The following is a 19,649-nucleotide window of genomic DNA, read 5'->3' on the forward strand; positions in this document are numbered from 1 at the left end:
CGCTGAGCTGCCCTGGGACCCGCCTGCCAGGCCCAAGTCTCAAGCTCTAAACCAGGAGTGGGCTGCTGCCTTGGAAAGTGAGATTTTTATTGCGGGATTAAGGAGCAGTCACGCTCTTTCAATCACACCAGGTCTGACACCCCAGGATTGCCGGCTCCTTTCAACCAGGTGCAGGCTTCGTGGCCAGTTCCTCAAGGAGCAGACGCTCGCGGGCTGATTTTGTCGGCTGTCCTGGGACTGCCTTTCTCATTTTCCCAACCTCTTCCAAGCTGAGAAGTTTTCGGAGGCCCTCTGTCCGGCCAGGGGCCGGGGAGAGGTTCTCAGAGGCCACGGCGGTGGCAATGTGCTGCCGCGTCATCTGAGCCATGCAATTGCTGACGGCCCTGGGTCTGTTCCCTCCCAATGGGAGAAGAGACCAGTTTCCCTCCAGCATCAGGAGATTCTCGCAGCCAATGCGAGGCCAGACCTCAGTGACTCACCCCACAATGTGCAGTTTCTCAAGCAGATGTTCCGGGACCACATGAAAGCTGGCAGGGTATTACTATCTGGTTTAATGTTCCTTCTTTGGTTACAAGTCCTACTATAAGGAAGGCGGGTGGGGGCTGGGGCTGGGGCTGGAGATTGAAGGAAGCATCCGTTTACAGTCTGGGGCCCCTTCTCCCAGGGAGCTCAGCCCTTACTGGCCCTCCTGGGGTGGCAGGAGAACCCCCGGAGCAAATCTGGGGGCTCCTCCTCCTCTTCTTGCGGCTCCATCCAGAAGGTGAATTTTACTGGAATTCACTGCAGTTCAGTATATGGGGCCAGCAGTGGAGAGAAGGGGAATCACTCCATAGCAAATAGCTTATAAACTTTTAGCCCCCTGGGCCGCCTCCCGGGGGCTCCCAACCCTCTTGGGACCCATGAACTTGAACCAAGTCTCACACTTCCAAACCCTGGGATGGAGGCGCAGCCGGGAAATGTGGGTTAAGTCAGGAAATAGGATGGACCCTCTTTCCTCCACTTGAAGATACACTCTGTAAATTTTTCAGATTATTTTGTATAGTCTTACTAAAATTTCAGATGTTAAAAAAAGGAATAGTACAATAAATCTCCACATACACATCACCCAGCTTTAATAATTACCCACATTAAGCATTTCTGAAATTGGGATACATTTAGAGTCAGTGGATATATGTAATGTTTCTTTCCCCCCAACCAAAGCTATTTTTTGAATCAACAGAGGTATTTGACAGCCGGTTAAGGACAAACAGGTGATGCAAATGAATGAGAAAAGAAATCAACTGGGGAAACAACCTTGTCCTTGAGCAAGTTTCCTTACACTTTAACCACCCAAAGCCGCTTTGCTACTTTCTTCCCATTGGCTTTTGGGCTTCGAAAGTTTTTTTCTACCAAATTCCATTTAGTCTTGTTAAAAATTTAAAATAATTAAAAATGAATAGCAAGAGATACACTAATGTTCACAGCAACAGTATGCGCAATAGCCAAACACAAAATAACAACCCAAATGTCTGCTGACAAATGAATGGATAAAGGAAATGTGGTGAAGTCGTGCAATGGAAGAGGCTTAGAAAGGAAGGACATTCTGCACCTGCTACAACAGAGATGAACCAAAAGGAAATATACTGAATGATCCCACTTATGTGAGGTTCATAGAGACAGAGGTGGGATAGGGGCACCTATGGGCTGGGGGCAGGGATGGGGAGATACTGGGTACAGAGTTTCTGGTTGGGGTGATGAGAATATTCTGGAAATGGATAGTGATGATCACTATACAACATTGTAAATGTACTTAATGCTACTATCCACTTAAAATGGTGAATTTTATGTTCTGTGTATTTTATCACAATACATTTCTTTTTTTAATTTTTATAATTTTTTATTTTTTTTTAGTGTTTATCTTTGAGAGAGAGAGAGTATGAGCAGGAGAGGGGCAGAGAGAGAGAGAGAGAGAGAGAATCTGAAGCAGGCTCCAGGCTCTGAGCTGTCAGCACAGAGCCCAACGCAGGGCTCGAACCCACAAACCGTGAGATTATGACCTGAGCCGAAATCAGATGCTTAACTGACTGAGCCACCCAGGTGTCCAAATACATTTCTTTTTTTAAAAAAAAAGGTAAAAATTATGGGGCACCTGGGTGGCTCAGTCAGTTAAGTATCCAACTCTTAATTTCAGCTCAGGTCATGATCCCACGGTTCGTAGGTTCAAGCCCTAACATCGGGCTCTGCGCCGACATGGAGTAGCCTGCTTGGAATTCTCTCCCTCCTCTCTTTCTGTCCCTCCCATGGATACACACATACACACACTCTCTCTTAAAATAAATCAATAAACAATTAAAAAAAAAAGATTCTCTCCCCACTGGCATCACCCTCTTCCCCACCAAAACAAAAGAACAAAAAAACAGTATAAAACACATTATAGTAAAAAGGTTTTCTTCCATTTCCCACCCGTACCCCTAGAGGTAACTCATTCATGTCTCGTGTTTCCTTCAGAGACTCTTTTTGCAATTAGAAGCAAATACACATATTAACTCTCATTCCCCTTCATCCCCATGTACACAACACGTAGACTACTAATTCACTCGTACATCCGCACCTTGCTCCTTGTACTGAATCCTGCATTCTGGAAGTTTTGCTTCACCAATTCCCAGGGAGCGTCCTTATTTGTTTATTTCGGCAGCAGAGGGGCTCACCCCACAATTGCGCCAAACTTTATGAAAGCCGTCCCGGCCCGTGCTGGTGGGTGTTTCGGTTGTTTCCAGGCATAGGCTGACCTTCACCTGCATCCTGAAAGTGGCGGGTTCACAATGCAAGCTGCCAAGTTAGGAATCCGCATTCCAGAGGTGGCAAAATCAAGATTCAAGTACCTTTGGCGACTGAAGAGGCTCCATCATTAACACATGAGATGTTAGAAATCAGTTCTAACTTTTCCTTGGCTAAATAAGTTGCTCAATGTGGTTAGCTAGAAGGATGTTAGGCGATCCACCACCCTTGCACGACCAGGCCTGGCCCCTTGGGAGTACAGCCTACGTGTTGAGTTCTACCTGGTCCTGGGTTTCCCTGCTCCGCGGACGGCTCTGTCGCCGGACTCGGCACGTCGCCCGATTCTACCATCCATGATTTTACAAGGACAGGTTACATAGATGCTTTAATGCAGCCTGGCTTTTGGCAGAATTTGGTGGAAGACTTGCTTTTGTCATAACATGCCATCACATGGAGAAGTTGGAGGAACGGGTCAAATGATGTCTATCTTTTCCCCCTTCCTGGAGGTCACTGAGAGAACACGGCAGATGCTAACAGGGCGACCAAATTATCTTCGGCCGTTCCCAGCAGTCATGGAGTCACGTCTTGCCCAAGAGTCAGAGTGCAAGCCAAAAATCAAATAAAAATTACCCTTGAAATCCCTTAAACATTCCCAAAATGACCTTGCATGTGGTTTTGTGTAGACAGCCCTTTATCAGTTCCTGTATTTGTTAGTCAAGGCCTCTCTAGGACCCTTAATTTATCCTTTCCTTTCCTCTTCAAGGACCTTGGCAAAAACCAGCATCCACCTGCCTAGCCATGTGCAGACAGGCTACACTGCCTCTGCCTCTGCCATGTAAAATGGCCCCTGCGTTGATTCTACGGGTCTGGCCGGCTCCGTTCCGGACCTGACCGCCTTCCTCCCTGCCCATCACAGCGATCCAAGAGCAGGGAGGCCTCCAGGGTCAGGCTGGAAGTCCCAGCAGTTACGTGTGCTTAGGAATAAAATCTGTGCCCTCCCTGCGGACGGGCAGGGACTCTCCAGGGACCTAGATACTAAAACCAAAACAAAGACAGCCGAATGGGACATCAGAGCTGGGCATGGGGGAAAGAATGGCAGCACTTTTTTTTTTTTTAAAGAATAACTCTGCGAGAAGTAAAATAAAAAAAAAAGTAAGGGATAGTTTTAAAGGAATGCCATCCTTTAATATTCTATAAATGCTAAAATGATTTGTGGGGAATACAGTTTCAAGGAAAAACTGCTAATGGCACAGCGTTAAAGGAGACAAAGCCCCCAAGGGATCACACAGTGTTTTATGTTCCCTGATGTTAGCTAAGCAGAGACACTCCCCTAGGAGAGAACACACGGAAACGGTCATTAAAATGATGAGATTCTACAGGCTTTTTTCTCTTTTCTGTGCTTTCCAATTTTCTGTGTACAGTTCTATTGTTTTTAAAAACAATTATAAAGGCATGAAAGGTATACAAGTGAGTTAGACAAAAGATATAAAGAATAACAATGGCTAAATCAAAAAGACTTAAAGGTACCACAGACTTGGTAAACGTTTTTGCTGAGAGGCGCCTGGGTGGCTCAGTCCGTTAAGGGTCTGACTCTTGATTTCTGCACAGGTCATGATCTCTCGGTTTGTGAGTTCGAGTCCTGCGCAGCAGTCTCTGAGCTCCCAGGGCGGAGCCTGCTTGAGATTCTTTCTCTCTGCCCTTCTGCCAAGCTTTCTCTCTCTCTCTCTCTCTCTCTCTCTCTGAAAACAAATAAACTTAAAGTTTTTGCTGAATCCCTATTCCAAATGCAGGGGGGTGGGGTGGGGAGGAACTTCATCCTTTGTATTCAAGCCAATGCATGGGAAGGAAACTCAAAGAGCCCAGGCCTGCTGCATCTTGCACAGAAGCAAAGTCCCGGTGGCCAAAGGCGCAGGAAATGAGCAGCCCTGGGGGCAGCCAGCCAGCAGGCATTCCGTACGTGGGCATTTCCTCCACCTACATTCCCTCCACCATCTGAACAGGGTAAAAGCCTGCCCTTCAGCTGCCCCTCAGCCCCTTGGCAGTTTCCAGACCATGAGGCTCTGGCGCAGGGAGCAGAGAGTCAGGAAGCCCCCAGGAAGTGCCAAGACTGGCCCTGGCCCAGGGCAGCTTGGCAGGGTGCTGTCCTGGGGTCAGGCTCAAGCTTCTGGGAAAGTGCCAAGCACTGTAGGTCTGTGGCTTTTCTCAGTAGAAAGCTCCCACTTCCCTTCCGAGTATGGGAAGCCCAACGCGAAGCCGGCTGTGGGAGCAGCATCCTTCTGAGGGCCGCATCCCATCCGTGACGTTGCCGGTGGCTCTCTCCCGTCTCCTGCGCGCACCAGAAACCGGGGTTGAAAACTGTGGAGTCTGGTCCAGCCTGGTTCCTACCTAGATGGGGAGCCACAGCATGAAGTGAAAATCTGCGCAGATTGCTGAAAGCCTGTCATATCCCAGACACTTTGCGAGGTTCTAGGCGAATGGGAGAGAGGACATTACATGGGATGCCACATGGACGTCCTAAGTACTCTCGAGGTGCAGAGTGAGTCCAGAGTCTCTAACTGCCCGGGGGAGCCAGGAAAGCCTTTACAAAGGAGCTGCTGTGTGGATGGGCAGATTTGCCAGGTAGAAAAGCTGATGGTCCCCGCAGGAGAAATGACAGGACACAGGCCCTCAAGGGCGGGGGTGGCTCTTCCAGCTTCTTTAGTTAAATTGCAATTACATCAAGATTTTTTAATAAGTCACTTTCTCGGGTCACTTCTCCCGGTTGCAAACCCCCCAGGACAGTGACATGCTTTTTCTGCGAACTTCGAGAAGACTTCGTCTATTTTCAAGCTAATAAACACCTGCAATGCCCCAGGAAGGCGAATTAGGCTTGAAAACGGTGAGACAGGAAAGTGTGCCTGGGTCAGAGACCCACATGACTAGAGCGAACAGAAATGAAGATAGGTGGATGTGGAGAAAAAAACCACTGAGTTCACTCTGCAAATGGGAAGCTCGATAAAGCGAAGACAGCCAGATGACAGCCACAGTCTTTCAGAAGCTCTCTTTAAACTGGGTGGATGCCTTAATAGCTGTTTGTGGGCATTTCCAGAAACTGGTCAGAGGTCAAGCAAGTCTGAGCCCAGACAGGACTGTGTCTTCACCACTACTTGGGAATGAGCAGGGTTTCTACCCACAAATTGCCCTTATCTTGCATAGAGGTTGCCTTTCAACGATAGGGCGGCTGGCCAGCCCTGTCTAGGGGCGATTTTCTGACCCATCAGAAGTAAAATAGCTCAGAAGTAAAATAGTGTATTGCTCAGAGGGGGTGTAATGTCCTTATCTAATATGCTGATTGATAGGACTTTCCTCCACTGTCTCTTCTACCTCCCCCTGTCCCTGACCCCTACAGCTCTGTCTGGCTACAGACAGCCTCAAAGTAGTGCAGAAAGGTCACATCTCAGGCTGACATCTTCTAAATGTTATATTACTTAAAAATTCACAGATTCACATGATGGGGTGCCTGGCTGTCTCAGTTGGAATTGCATGCAACTTTTGATCTCAGTGTCATCAGTTTGAGCCCCATGTTGGGTACAGAGATTATTTAAAAAGAAATAAACTTAAAAAAATTCACAGATCCACATGAAATGATACTCATCATTACTAGTCATTAGGAAAATGTAGATCAAAACCAGAATGAGCTACCATTTTATACCCATTAGGATGGCTGTTATAAAAAAAAATAAAGAGAGGGGCGCTTGGGTGGCTCAGTCGACTAGGCGTCAGACTTCAGCTCAGGTCATGATCTCATGTTCATGAGTTCGAGCCCCACGTTGGACTCTGTGCTGAGAGCTCAGAGCCCAAAGCCTGCTTCAGATTTTGTGTCTCCCTCTCTCTCTGCCCCTTCCCTGCTCACGCTCTCTCTCTCTCTCTCTCTCAAAAATAAACATTACAAAAAATTGTTTTAACAAATAAATAAAGAGAAAAATAATAAGTATTGGTGAGGAAGTGAAGAAATCAGAATCCCCATGCCCCATTGGTGGGTAAAATGCTGAATGTGGAAAGGAGTACAGTGGTTGCTCACAGAAACATAAATTACCATATGATCCAGCAATCCCACTTCTGGGCATATGCCTTAAAGAATTGAAAGCAAAGTTTCAAAGAGATATGTGTACATCCAAGTTCACAGAAGCATTATTCATGGTAGCCAAAATGTGGCAACCACCCCAATGTCCTGGATGGATGGATGGATTGGATAAACAAAATGTGGTCTATGCACACAACATCACCTTATTCCATCTTAAAAGGGAATAAAATTCTGACTGGTGTTACAACATGGACAAGTTTTGAAAATATGCTTGGTCAATTGAGAGGTCCACTTCAGCTCAGGTCATGATCTCGCACTTCATGAGTTTGAGCCCCACATCAGGCTCACTGCTGTCAGCACCAAGCCCCTACAGATCCTCTGTCCCCCTCTGTCTTTGCCCCTCCTCTGTTCATATTCTCTCTCTTTCTGTCTCTCTCTCCTCTCATAAATAAACATAAAAAAAAGTTTTTATTTTTAAAAGAAAATATGTTAAGTGAAATAAGCCAGACACAAAAGGACCACTATTGAATGATTCCACTTAAACGCGGCTCCTGGAGTTGTCAAATTCATGGAGACAGAAAATAGAATGCTGGCTACCAGGGCCTGGGAGATGTTATTGTTTAATAGGTACAGGATTTCTGTCTGGGGTGAAGATTAAACAGTTCTGGAGAACGATGGTTATACAATAATGTGAATGTACTTAATGCTGCTTGAACTGCACACTTAGAAATGGCTAAGATGAGGGGCGCCTGGGTGGCTCAGACGGTTAAGCATTGGACTTCTGCTCAGGTCATGATCTCGTGGTTCATGGGTTTGAGCCCTGCGTCGGGCTCTGTGCTGACAGCTCAGAGCCTGGAGCCTGCTTCAGATTCTGTGTCTCCCTCTCTCTCTGCCCCTCCCCAACTCATGCTCTGTTTTTCTCTGTCTTAAAAATAAATAAACATTAAAAACATAAAAAAAAGAAATGGCTAAGATGATAAATTTCACATTATGTATATTTCACCACAATAAAAAAATGCTGAAAAACAAATAATGAAAGAAAAACTCACAGATCTCTTGGGGAGAGTTGGTTGTAAAATATTTAAAGAATATAGAAAACAGAAACCCGCCCTGATCACTCCACACTCCAATCGACGTTACCGCTGCTTGTTGTCTGAGGTCTATCTCCCTCCGCACAGATGATGTGCATTTTTGGTGGGGTACAGAAACACGAATGAACATATTTCTGGGTTTTGTTTAATTTGTACATGATTATTGTCATGTTCAGCCTTGTGCCCAATCAAATTAAATTCCACTCTTTTTTTCCATTTATCTCTTGCTTTATCATGGACTTTCTTTCTTTTTTTTTTTACAAATAGTTTATTGTCAAATTAGTTTCCACATAACACTCAGTGCTCATCCCCACAAGTGTCCTCCTCCATGCCCCTCCCCCCTCCCCCCCACATCCATCAGTCCTCAGTTTTTGTCAGCATTCAAGAGTCTCTCATGGTTTGCCTCTCTCCCTTTCCCCCACCATTTCCGCCCTTCTTCTCTCCCTTGTTCCTCCGTCAAGATCCTCCTCATCCTCCTATACGTGCAAATATATGATATTTGTCCTTCTCTGCCTGACTTATTTCACTCAGCATAACACCCTCAATATCATGGACTTTCTTACCATTTTTTCCTCTCCTTCGTGGTTTCCCTGTTTCTTAAACCTCATTTCCTCCTTGCCTGACAATTCTAGGCCCAAAGAGTCTCCCTTCTCTCATTCCTAACAGTTTAGAGGCACGAAGAGATTCGGAGCCTTTGGTGTGGTCTCAACGTAGCACATGAAGGCTCTCAGCCCCACACATACCTCATCTGGCCGGTCTTGTCTCTGAGTGGATCATTGATCTCCTCATGTATGAGCTTCCCGGGGCATTCGCCAACACGAATAGGTACCAGGAAAGAGGTCAAAACCAAAGGATAAAACAATCAAACCAAAAAACGCTTGATGAGTACTCTTCTGGTCCATTTCTGAGGCCCGCCCGACACTCAGAGGCTCTTGGCAGAGAAGGACATAAATAAGTGTCTGCCTTGCTTCTCTGTTTTGCACCTTGTAGTAGCACACGCATGGAGTTTTTTATTCATTCCCATGTTTGGAAAATCCACCACACTCCACTTCTGACCACATGGTGACCCTTTTCCTGGGTAAGAGGCTCCCAGGATACAGGTCCTCATAACCTGATGCCTGACTTCCACAAGCCCCTGGTGGGAACAGTCCTTCCTAGAGGATGATTTGAAGAGAATTAAAAAAAAAAAAAAAAAAAAAAAAGGCTCAGAAAGGAGGCTCCGGGGCCTGCCTGTGAGGGCAGAGCAGCGAGGCTCTGGGACTCTCTCTGGAAGCTACTTGCGAACTGAAAGCTGCAGGTTCTAGCGCCATTTGCCAGCCAAAAGACAAAGAGGTTTCCTCAGGTGTCCTCCTGGAAACTTCTAGAGCCGTTCTCCAGCTGGGTCACTGAACACTAACGTGACAGAGGTTGGGTTCAGCATTGGTCTCTGGACTCTGGAGAGAACAAGGTGCCAGGACTAGCATTAGTGAGAATTTGGTGAGAACTTTTTTGCTTTTTAAGCTAGTTCTCTGAGACACAACAATCTGATGGCCTTCCCTGCCCCCCACCACCCCCGCCGTTTACAGCTATATTGAGGTATAATATATAATAAAGTGTACATATTTGTTTTTTTAAGTTTATTTTTTATGTTTTTAAAGGCACATCTGATGATTCCTTTTTGTTTAGGCTTATTTACTTATTTTGAGATGGTGGGGGGCAGAGAGAGAAGGAGAGAGAGAGAATCCCAAGCAGTCTCCACACTGTCAACACAGAGCCCAATGCAGGGCTAGAACCCACCAACTGTGAGATCATGACCTGAGCCGAAATCAAGAGTCTGTCGTCTAACTGACCACAGCAGCCAGGCTCCCCTTTTATTTATTTTGAGTTAGAGAACACATGAGCAGGGCAGGGGCAGACAGAGAGGGAGAGGGAACCCCAAGCTGGCTCCATGCTGTCAGCTCAGGGCTGGACTCAGAACTCAGTCTCATGAACCATAAAATCATGACCTGAGCCGAAAGCAAGAGTCAGGCACTTAACAGACTGAGTCACCAAGGCACCCCTAAACTGTACATATTTAACATGTCCAATCTGATATGTCCTGATACATATAACATATATACCTATAAACCATCCCTTAATCAAGATAATGAACCTTTCCATCACCCCTAAAAACTTCCTAATGTCTTTTGTAACCCTTCTGTCCCTCCCCACCCCCACCCCCAGGCAACCACTGATATGGGCTTCATCACTACAGATTAGTTTGTATTTTCTAGAGTTTCATACAAACAGAATTGTACAGGATATACTTTTTCTGGTCTGGCTTCTTTTGTGCCACTGCATATCAGTAGTTCATTCCTTCCTTTTCATTGCTTGGCAGTGTTCCTTGTACAAATACATCATTTCTCTAATCACCTGTTGATGGACACTGAGGTTGCTTGTATTTTGGAGCTGTTACCCAAAAGGCTGCAAGGGACATTTGTGTACTAGGTTTTGTGGGGACCTATTTGAGTTTCTGCTTGGGCAGTACGTAGAAGTAAGATGGCGGAGTCACAGTAATGGTTTTGGTTTTTGTTTTTGTTTTTCATAGTAATGGTCTTTTAAGCAGAGTCCTAAGGAACCCTGGGGTTTCTGCCCTGGTACAGGAGGGGAGTGTGGGAACAGAGGCCCAGTCCCCCATTTCAAATGCTCCAAGGGTATTTGCACACAGTCAGCTTCCGCCAACAGCCTGCCTTCAAAGATAGGTTGCCAGAGCCATGAGGAAGAGGTTTGAAAATCCAGTTCTTCTTCTAACTATGCTTAGGTATTATCAGTTACTCGATTAGTGTATAGATGAAGAAACTGAAGTGGTAACAACCCCATGGCCAAGGCTGGTGAGCTAGCTGCTAAGTCTTTGTACTTAATTTCCTAGGCCTGGGATTCCAGACCAGTGACCATATCCTCTTCCAGTCCATGACTTTCACCTCCCTGGGGAGTGTGGAAGCTGCTAGAAATATCAGGTTAGCATCAGACAGAATCATAACTCAAATATGTAGACATCTCCCTTAGAAGACTGCGAAGCCAGACATAGCAGACAATTTAGACCAAGGGTCCAGGAAGCATTACTAAGGGGACTTTCCACAGCTGCTGAGTGAGAGTATTCTTCCCAGGAATTACTCTCAGAGGCCCTTGAGTCCATCTGAGCCAGACACAGCCGGAGGGGGAGTGTTTATTATGCCTGTGTGTCTTCCACACTCCAGGAAGTAGGGAGAGGGGAGGCTTCTGCAGGAGCCCATCCTCAGTTCACTACTCCTGTAAGGAAAGTGCAAGTCTTTTCCTCCAGGCCATGCCAGCCTAGCAAAGCAGGCACACTGTGCAAAGGCGGGGGGCTGAGCTTGGTCATCTCTGTCTGCCCAGCTGTTTAGGGATGAGTTGCACACATTGTGGCCTCCTCTGGTCCCTGCTCTCATGGGGTTTACGGATGAGGTGGGAGAGGGAGGCCAGATCACACAGAGCCTCACAGGCTCGGACTTGATCTCCAGAGCAGGAGGAGGCCACAGGAGGGTTTCCATAAGAAAGATCTGGTCATGTGACGACAAACTGAACACACCTGGGATTTAGGAAGAACAGCGATAATCCATTCTCCAGGAGCTGCCTCCAGTGACAATAGACCCAACCAGGTTAAGTATGAAACAGAGGTACAAGCAATTTGATATTCGAGCTAAGAGATTAACATGATTAATTCCGATTAGAGGATTCAGAGAAGGCTTACTGGACGAGGGAGCCTTTAAGGTGGACTTTGAAGGGGATGGTGGTTTGGATGGGCAGGAGGAAGGAAGGAAGACTTGGATGCCTGGACGTGGAAGAGCAGCCTCGGGAATAGGTGGTCCAGCAGAGTGGCCCGCCGGGGGGAGGAGACAGGAGAAACAGGTTAGGACAGAACTGGATGTGGAGGAACTGTGGCTTTTCATGGAGGATGAAGTGGGCTCAAAGGTGGTGCAAACCACCCAAGCTTCTTCTTGGAGTAACAGGCCTGGGGCGCTTTCAAAGATGAGGAGAGGGTTCCGTGTGGGCAGAAGTCTCAGAGCCGCCATCCTGTGGCTCTGTCGTCATCACTGCCCTTCCCCCGCCCATGCCTCTGCCCCCAGTCCCCAAGGCCTGGATTCCCCAGCATTAGGACAAGCTCCACTCCTGCCCCAGTACAGGGCCCACATTCCAAGGTTGTGAGGACCCCACTCTCTTTCATGGGGGCAGCAAAGGGAAAAGCCCTTCCACATGTCTCCAGACATCAGTACTCTTTTCCCCAAGACCTGCTTCTCACTGAGTCCACATGTGGAGCCCACCAGCTAGAGCCTCAGGCCACCCCAAGCCATGCCAGATCCTTCCTCTCACCCTAACTGCCTTTGTCACTGCCCCCAACCCCCTCAGGCTTTAAAAGCTTTCCTCAGAACAGGCTGAGGACATGGGCCATGCTGCATCCTGACCCCGAATCTCATACTCACACTTCACAGTCTCAGAAGGCAGCCTAGAGTGGCAGTGGCAGTGATGAGAGAGGACCCATATGGAAGCCTGGCTCCTCTCATCCTCTCTGAATTTCCTCTGTAAATGAGAATAGAAATTACTCACCTCGTAGGATTATAAGAACCAAACGGCAATATGCTATGTGAGAAGTGGTTATAAATTCATTCCACAAACATGAGTGAGCAAAATGATTTCTTTCTCTCTTTCTTTTGTCAGAAACCATACAAATGAGAAGATAATGGAGAGGCAACTTTAATAAAGTGCTTAAAAGGAGGGGGGAAAACCAACATCAACTCAGAGCTCTATCTCCAGTGAAAGCATTTTTCAAAAATGAAAGAGAAATAAAGAATTTCTCAAACTAAACGGAGAGAATTAACTGTCAGCAGATCTATACTACAAGAAATTTTAAAAGAAGTTCTTCAGGCACAGGAATGTAATATTGAACTGAAAATTGGATTTACACCAAAAAAATGCAGAACAAGGAAATGGAATCAATGACGGTTAAATAAAAGTATATTTTAATTGTAATTACTCTAAAAAAAGAGATGACTGTCAGTATATTTTATTTCTAGCATAGCATTTGATACATGGCAACAATAGCACAAAGATTGGAGGGGAGAAATTAGGAATTAGGAATGTATTGCTATGAGGTCCTTATACCACACATGAAGCAATATATTATTTGAAGGTACATTTTGACTAATTAAAGATGTATATTATAAATGCTGAGGCAACCACATAAAAATGTTAAGATATAAATCACATCAATATATTATAGACAAAATGGAAACATAAAATAGGTTCAATTAACCCAAAAGAAGACAGATAAAGGAAAAAATGAATAACAGATAAAATAGAAATCACTGAGCTATAAGGTAGATTTTCATCTAACCATGTAATCATCAATAATCAATTTCTGTATTTTAACTGGTATGGTTAGATAATTCATTAAAGACATAGATGGACAGATTGAACATAAAAGCAAGGCCCAAATTACACATTCTACGAGAAATCCCCTATAGGTATAAAGACATATACATTTAAAAACATGTCATGTGAACACTAACCAAAAGAAAGCCGAAATAGCTATATTAATATCAAACAAAGTAGACATCAGAACAAGGAACATTATCAGGGATAAAAAGAGACCTTAGATGATAATAAAGGGACCAAGTCTCCAAAAAGACATAACAGTTCTAAATAAATGTATATGTACCAAACAACAGGATGATAAAACGTGAAGCAAAAACTAATAGAACTAAAGGAGGAATAGAGAAATCCACAGTTAGAATTAACAACCTCAGCACTTCTCAATCAGTAATTGAAAGAACAAGAAGGGAGAATACCAGTAAGAAAATAAAAGACCCAAGCAACACTCAATTTCATCTAAATGACATTTCTTGAACACTCTATCCAAAATTAGCAGAATGCATATTCTTTTCAAATGCACATATGACAGTCACCAAAATAGATCATATTCTGGGTCATAAAATATACATTAACAAATGTAAAAGGCTAGAAATCATACAAAAGATGTTTTAGACAAAAACAAAATTAAGTAGACTCCAAAAACCAAAAAAATCTGGAAAATCCCTCAAAATTTTTAATTAAACAACACGCTTCTCACAACTCATGAGTTAAAGAGGAAGTCTTAAGGGAAATTACAAAATATTGTGAACTGAATAAAAATTAAAATATAACATCACAATTTGTAGAATGCAGCTAAAGCAATGCTTACAGGGATATTTCTAAAACTAAATGCATGTACTAGAAAATCAATAGATCTCAAGTTAGTAGTCTAAGCTTCTATCTTAATAAACTGGCAAAAAAAACCCAATAAAGATCAGAGCATAAACAATGAAAATGAAAACAGAAAGACAACAGAGAAACAAAATGAAACTAAAAGCTTGTTTCTTTAAATAGATCAGTAAAATTGATAAAACTTTAAGTCAGGCTGACCAAGAAGAAAAGAGAACAAACAAAGAACCAATATCAAGAATGAAAGAGGAGCAAAAAAAAAAAAAAAAAAAAAAAAAAAAAAAAAAAAAAAAAAGAATGAAAAAGGAGACATCACTACAGGCCCCCTGGACATTAAAAGAATAAAAGAGAATTCTATAAATAACTCAATTCTCATAAAATCACTAACTTTACAAAAAATAAAATAATTCTTTTATTAACTCTTTGAGTTACCAAAATTCACTCAATACTATACATTCTTTTCCAGAAAACAGAAGAGACAAGAACTCTTCCCAATTCATTTTGTAGGGTCAGTATTACCCTAATGTCAAAACCAGACAAAGACATTGTAATAATATAGGCCAATATCACTCATAAACATAGAGTGCAAATAGTTGTCAAAAATATTAGCGAATAGAATCAAGAGCTATGCAAAATGGACAACATACTAGGGCTGAGGGAAATTTAAGTCAAGGAATAATTAGCTGTTTCAGCATTTGAAAAACAATCAATGTATTTCACCATATGAACAGGACAAAACTATACAATCATCTGAAGAGACGCAGAAAAGGTGTTTGACAAAATTTGACATTCCTTCATGATAAAAACCTGGGAAACTAGGGGGGTGGGTGGGAGGTATGGGCAGGAAAGTTATTTAACCTAATAAAGGCCATGTACAAAAGACCTATACAGCAAATATCATTTTCAATGGTGAAAAATGAATTTTTTCCCTCAAGATCAGGAATAAGGAAAGAATGTCTTCTCTTACCACTGCTATTCAACATCACACTGGAAGTTGTAATCAATGCAATAAGGAAAGGGTGGGTAAGGGAGGAAGCAGAGGGAGGGAGGGAGTAAGGAAGGAAGGAAAGAGAAAAGAAAGGGAAAAAAGAGAAAGGGAAAGAAGAAATGAAAAGGCATATGATGAAGGGGAAGAAATAAATAAACTCAACTCTGAGCTCTCACTGAATTACAACAATAATTCAATTTCACTCATTACTGGATCTCTCCCCACACTTCCCTACAGATTTTGCATAACTTCTGGGGCCTTAGGCTGCACCAGGACATCAGGGAGCCCCCTCCCTTCATATCTAATCTGTCTCCATTGATAACTGCTTAGACATCCATTATCATGGCTCACACATTCCCTTTACTTTCAGCCACACTGTTCACTTGGGTGGAGAAAACTCTAGAAAGGCTGGAGCTCTCAGTGCTTGCAGATCCACTTCCCTAGAGCACCATATTGCCAATTCAGGTGAGGCTTCACCACCTCCCTGAGCTTCTCTGAGTGGTGTGTGGTTCTTCAATTAGACTCACTTCCACTCCCATCGTTGACCACTCTTCCTCTGGGTAAAATCCTTCTCTCACCTCTGCTTAATCTCAAAGGCACTCTCTTCTTTCATTTTTTCTTTCACAGCTACTCTCCATGGCTCATCAAATTCTAATGCAGAAAAATTAGCAATAGAAAAAAATTATTTCCCTACCTTGAGGGCAAGAAGCTATTTAATCTTCCAATGGTTTAATGAGGTGAGAGAAAATGAATTATATCCAGTCTTCCAATGGTGTAGGAAAAAGAAAACCAAGCTGTGAACTTTCCAACTTCTCTTTCAGTTTTGTCAATTCTATTATATATTTTGAAGTCCTGTTGTTAGGTACACATGTTTTTAGGATAGCTCCTCCTGGGCAGACATCTGGTTCCCCTCCTTTTGGTAATAGTACCCCTCCCCCGTGCCTCGTCTCTCTTGTTGGGTGAGTCTCATCCCTCCTCCTGACTACCAGACTGGTTCCTGACCCAAGCGTGGTCAAGGGGAATACCACCATCGCCACTCACACCCTGGTGGTGTGACCGGGTTAGAAGTATACACATAGCACCAGAAGGACTGACCAGAGCCAGTAAGTACATCCCAGAGACTATCACTGGACTCTTCAACCAAGTCTGAATTCCTTTAAGCATGAGAAGATAGAAAGATCTATACAACCCTACCCAACTCAACATATGTCATAGACAGAGGGAAATAACAGAAAATAAAGAAAAAGTGGATAGTAAACAGAAAACAAAAATAAAAGAATACACAATAAATATCATGGATTTAGTCCAATTACATTTAAAGACAGAAAGATCAGATTGAACAACAACAAAAAAAACCCAATATCCAGCTACACGCTATGGCCAAGAGACTTGGTTTAAACAAACCCATTCAGAAAAGTTTAAAAAGAAAGAATGGGAAAGGTAGGTCATGCAAATGCTAACCAAAAGTTAGTACAACAATAGTAACATGAAAACAAAATGAAATTTGTAGCAAAAATAGTGTTAAAAACAACTCTTCCAAAACAAAGAGGAAGCATGCTACTTTTTTCCATAGTAATTGGTTTTTTTTTTAATTTTTATTTTTTATGTTTTTATTTATTTCTAAGAGAGAGAGAAAGAGCGACAGCGTGAGCAGGGGAGGGTCAGAGAGAGAGGGAGTCACAGACTCTGAAACAGGCTCCAGGCTCCGAGCTGACAGTCAGCACAGAGCCCGACGCGGGGCTCGAACCCACAAACCGCGAGATCATGACCTAAGCGAAAGTCGGACGCTTAACCGACTAAGCCACCCAGGTGCCCCAGTAATTGGTATTTTTAACAAAACACATGGCCACCCAGATGAAAGACTATTTTCCAGCCTTTCACAAAGACAGATGTGGTCTAAGTTTGGGTGAATGCGATGTTATCCAAACCATCATGTGACAGTTATCAGAAACCTTCCTTGGGAGGCAGGAGGTATATACCCTTGGCCCCTTCCTAATCTCGTGTGTGTGTGTGTGTGTGTGTGTGTGTTTTCTTGGAATGGCACAATTCTAGAGGTCACTATTATTAATATCGATATGGCCACATAATGCATATCTCTCCTGCTTAGCTATTACATATGCACTTAAAACTGAGCTCATTTACAACACGAATGCTTATATAGGATGGTAATCAGGGCACTTTGCTAATTTAGATACTGTGTTTTAGAGGAAAAAAAATATGTTAATATTTTATTTATTTTCCAATTAACAGTCTACTGTGTATCCTTAAATGGTTTCCTCTCAGGCAAATGAGGAAATCCCAGATGTTAAATTTAATGTATAAAAATCAGTATGAAAATTTTTTCCTGGCACCCTGCTTAATGTCACACAATTACAATGGATGGCAAAATTGACCTTAAACACAAGTTTTTATTTCCTTCCACCGGATGGTCAGAATCTATGTGAGCATTTACTTTAATCCCTTCAAATTTCCCACTTCCTTTCTCTTGTTCCCTCTCCCTCTGATTTTTGTGCCTGTGCAAATATTTCAGTTGCCCTGATCACTTTCACTTCTGCTGAGAAATTACAACACACTTCCTTAAAAGATAAAGGAGGGGTGCTGGGTGGATCAGTTGATTAAGCATCCGACTTCAGGTTAAGTCATGATTTCACCATTCCTGAGTTCAAGGCCCGCATTGGGCTCTGTGGTGATAGCTCAGAGCCTGGAGCCTGCTTCTGATTCTGCATCTCCCTCTCTCTCTGCCCCTCCCCTGCTCGTGTTCTGCCTCTCTCAAAAATAAGTAAACATTAAAAAAAAAAAAAAACTTTTGGGGTGCCTGGGTGGCTTAGTTGGTTAAGCGTCCGACTTTCGCTTGGGTCATGATCTCGCGGTTCGTGGGTTCGAGCCCCGCGTCGGGCTCTGTGCTGACTGCCAGCTCAGAGCCTGGAGCCTGTTTCAGTCTGTGACTCCCTCTCTCTCTGACCCTCCCCAGCTCACGCTGTCTCTCTCTCTCCTAGAAATAAATAAAACATTAAAAAAAAAAAAACTTAAAAAAAAAAACTTTAAAGATAGAGGAGAAAACTTAGATTTTCTGATATCAAGTCATTGGGATTTGGAACAGTAATCTTTTAAGCCCAGCAGGACTACAAAATGCCCATGTGTCTGAGAAAGCACTGAGCCTACATGGGGAAGAAAGAAGGAGGAATAAGAAAAGGAATCAGGGAAGAAAAAGAAAGAGGTGGAGACAGAAACACTTGCTTAATGTGAACACTCATGCATTCGTCTATTCTACAGATTCTCATTGAACATTGAAATGTGTCCAGTGTTTTCATTTTCTTCAGGTAAATACCCAGAAATGGAATGGCCAGATGATATGACATTTCACAGTGTGTGCAAGTTCCCTCTTCTCCACAACCTCACCAACACTTGCTATTTCTTGTGTTTTTAATAATAGCCACAATACTTATTCCTAGTTTCTTCCTCTATCTTGCTGCTTCCATTGCGGCTGTGTCTTGGGCCAAGAGGATGGGGGCCACACCCTAGAGATGGTGGGGGGCTAAGGGGACTATGGAACAGAGTGGCCCACCTGCTCTAGGATGCATACCTGTGGATTTTCTATCTTGTCTTGAGGTTTTTAGTTACCTACAGCTGAACCTAATCTCCAGTATCTACACTGATGCTATGTTATTATCTCATGGACCCATCTCCTCCTCCTCCTCCTCCTCCTCCTCCTCCTCCTCCTCTTCTTCTTCTTCTTCTTCTTCTTCTTGCCAGATTGTTGGTCTCTTGAGGGGTAACTGATGTGTTAGAATTTGACACCTAGCTCAACCTAGGCCCAGTCAAGGGCCAAGGACTGGTGAAGTATATCTTACATGTTGGCTTTGGAAAAATTATAAAGACTACGTATTTGTATTCTAAATCCCCACTGGCTACTTAAGACTGGAATAATTTGCCTCTGCCAAAGGCATCAGGTCTAATTTAGAAAGAGCTTGCGATGTTTGGAAGCCTAATTCCTTTTGAGGACTCTGACACAGTTCAGCACTATCAGAAACTCCCAAGTCTTCTGCTCAACACCCTAGATCTCCTCTTCCCTTGCAAGCCCTTTGCCTCCTGCCTGGGACTCTGGACATTCCCAGGAATAGACAATTCACTTGCACCGAGGATCTCTCTGCAATGTGTTATTGTTAGCAAAAGTTGTCACTTTGAGGGGGAAGTCACATTTATTTGGAGATTGAAAATAGTATACATCTACTGGCAGTTACCCAGAATTCTCACCATTAAACCCAATTCCTCTTACTCTTGCTCTTTTTCTCTTTGTTGACCTTCACCCCCCAAAGTGTCCTCAGAAATGACTCTATTTTTTGTCCCTGTTTGAAGGGATTAGTCCTCACAGAAATGATGTGACTTCTTAGGTGCTGGAAGAAGATGTGGAGTCTTGGCCATTGGACTTTACTGAACAGTCAAAACAGAATCTGGGGTTGGGGGGCTGGGTGTCTCAGTCAGTTAAGCATCTGACTTGTGGTTTCAGCTCAGGTCA

This window comes from Crocuta crocuta, unplaced genomic scaffold, assembly GCF_008692635.1.
Source record: "Crocuta crocuta isolate KB4526 unplaced genomic scaffold, BGI_CrCroc_1.0 scaffold36, whole genome shotgun sequence".
Classification (NCBI taxonomy): domain Eukaryota; kingdom Metazoa; phylum Chordata; class Mammalia; order Carnivora; family Hyaenidae; genus Crocuta; species Crocuta crocuta.